This window comes from Lissotriton vulgaris, chromosome 9 (assembly GCF_964263255.1).
Source record: "Lissotriton vulgaris chromosome 9, aLisVul1.2, whole genome shotgun sequence".
In the NCBI taxonomy this organism is placed as follows: Eukaryota; Metazoa; Chordata; class Amphibia; order Caudata; family Salamandridae; genus Lissotriton; species Lissotriton vulgaris.
Genome location: NC_141697.1, coordinates 946,823,610 through 946,825,964, shown reverse-complemented (window position 1 = coordinate 946,825,964; position 2,355 = coordinate 946,823,610). Strand labels below are relative to the sequence as shown.

The following is a 2,355-nucleotide window of genomic DNA, read 5'->3' as shown; positions in this document are numbered from 1 at the left end:
ACTGGCCTGGGTTCGGGTCCCGCTTGTGCTGTGCCATGGTCCCCGGCGTTTGGTTTTCGGACGGTATTTTCACCTGCTCCTTTGCCAGGCTCCCCTTACGCCCTCTTCCTCATGTGCGGTTCGCATACTCGGTGGGTGCTCTTGGGGGAATGTTCGCTTCGGCTATCTCCTGGGGGCTCTGGGGTTGCCGGTTTGCCAGTGGTTGACACGCATATTCGTTGTGCGTTCCGTGTTTCCTCAGTGCTCGCTTCAGCGGCACATTTCCTGGTATTGGATATATACAGTGAGGTTTTGCATGGTCCCTGCGCTAGGATGATACGCAAATTCGTGTGGCATTCCATGTTCAGCGTCCCCCATTGGGTTGCTCTCTCTGCCTTTTCGCAGGGTTCCTTGGTTTGGCTTGGGTCCATGGTGCTTTGGCTCGGTGGTATGTCTTGTGCCTTGAGTGGTACCCGCCATTCTCAGACCGGGGTTCGGTTCCTGCCGTTGTTCTAAGTGTGTCCTTGTGTGGTATGGATTGCTTGTTATTCGGCACCTGTGGCGTTGGGTTGTGGGGCCTCTGCTTCGTGCTTTGCTGTATTGCCTTCCGGGCTTTGGGCCTGTGGTCATTTTGTCCTGTGGACTCCTGTCCCCGCTGTCTTTGTGTGGGGTCGGTCACGGTTGGTTCCTTGTTGTCCGTCCTCCGGGGTTTTCCGGGGGCTGTGAGCTACTGCTTGTCTGTTGTGGGCTTCCTGCTGTTGGGGTCTGTCCGTCCGTCTCTGGGCTGAGTCAGTGTTTTCTTGCTGACTGTTTCTGCTCCTGGAGGGCTCTCCTTGTCTTGTCAGGGTCCTCAGCTTTGCCGCTCCCCCCTGTCTCGGCGGGCGGCTCTTGCGCCCTTTTCCTGTCGGCTTCCTGCTGTCTCCGTGCTTCTCCTTGCCCCCTGGGGGTCGGGTCTTTGTTGCGGTCCTTCTCTTCCGGGCTTTCGGTGCCCTTGGGGCTTTGGCACTTTGGTGGCTCTGCTTCCTTTGAGTGGTGCCTGCCTGGTCGGTCCGGGGTTTTGACGCCTGCCTCTTTGTTGCGGGGTCACTTTGGCGGTTTCGCTGATACTTTCTCTCTGGGTCCTGTTCGTGGGTTTTCCAGTTGGGGTTGTCTGCCTTGGTGGGGCCTTCCTCTGGTCGTGGTTTGGGTCTTGTGGGCTGGCGGTGTTTTCTCGCCCCTGTCTGTCCTTTGCGGATCCTCCCCTTCCTGTTGGTCTCGGTGCCTCTGGCCCTTTTCCTTGGTTCTTTTTCCCCCGGCTGTTCCCGCTCTGTCTGGGTCGGTGGGTTTCTCCTGCCCGTGTGTTGGTGGTACCTTCCTCTGGCCGTGCGTGGGTTCCCGGTCTGTGCTGGGTCGGTGGGTTTCCCTGTGGTCGTTTTTCCCGTCTGACTTCTATTTTGCCGTTCTTTGGCTTCTCTGGGGTTTTTTCCCCTGTCTTGCTGGGGCTTGTTGGTCCCTGTGGTGAGTTTGTCCCCTGCCTCGTGCTCCGGGGTGTGTGTGGGGTTCGCCCCTTTTTGTCTTTGGCGCATTGGTTCTGTCCTTGCCTGGGTCATATTTGGCTGCGGCCTTTCTGACCCTGGGTGCTCATGTTCTCATCGCCTCTCCTTCGGTGGTTTGTGGGTCGGGCCTCTTTTTTGTGCCTGGTTCTGGAGTCTCCTGGGTCCGTCTGGCCCTGTCTTCTTCCTTTGGATCTCCGGTTTTTGGCTCTTCGGCCTTCTCGTTTGGGCTCCCGGCTTTGTGCTTTCTGGGGTCCCTTTGCCTGCTGGCTGTTTTTGTTTCCAGCGGTGCTATGGGTTTTCCTGGTGGGGCCCTGCGCTTCCGGTGTGGGTGTGTCCTCGTTTCTTTCCCCTGGTTTTGGGGTCCTGGGTCCTGGTGGCTCTGGTGGCTCCCTGGGTATTTTGTCATGGCTCGGGCTCGTCTTCACCCTGCCCTTCTGTTCTTCGCGCCTTTGGTGTGTTGCTGTCGCTTTCCTATGCCTGTCGGTTCTTCTTTGTCTCACTGGGCTAGGCCTGGTTGTGTGCTGGCTGTCTGTTTGCCCGCCTGGCTGCTCTCTTCGGCGGCTCGCTCCCTTCTTGTGTTTCATCCTGGGCCGGTTGCTTGGTCCCTGTGCAGGGTGTTCCCGTACCTGGCCGGTTGGCTACTTTCTGCCTCTTCTTCTCCCTTCTGGCCGTGGGCGGGCCTGTGGGTTTTCAGTTTTTCGCCTTTACCCGGTTCGTTCTCCTCCGGGTCTCTCTTTGTGTCGTTTCCGGCTCCTTCCTGGGTTCGTTTTCCCTGGTGCCTGCCTGGGTTCTCTCCTTGGAGTCACGGCCCCTTCCGGGTGTCCTTTGTGTGGCGGGGGTT

At 58.4% G+C, this 2,355-nt stretch overlaps 1 non-coding gene across 1 annotated transcript; it reads left to right on the top strand.

Moving 5' to 3' along the window:
* The first annotated feature begins 240 nt into the window (after positions 1-240).
* LOC147692591 (U6 spliceosomal RNA) lies at positions 241-347 on the top strand. The gene has a single exon (XR_015300294.1). It is a non-coding gene; the product is annotated as a U6 spliceosomal RNA (small nuclear RNA).
* The last annotated feature ends 2,008 nt before the right edge of the window (positions 348-2,355 follow it).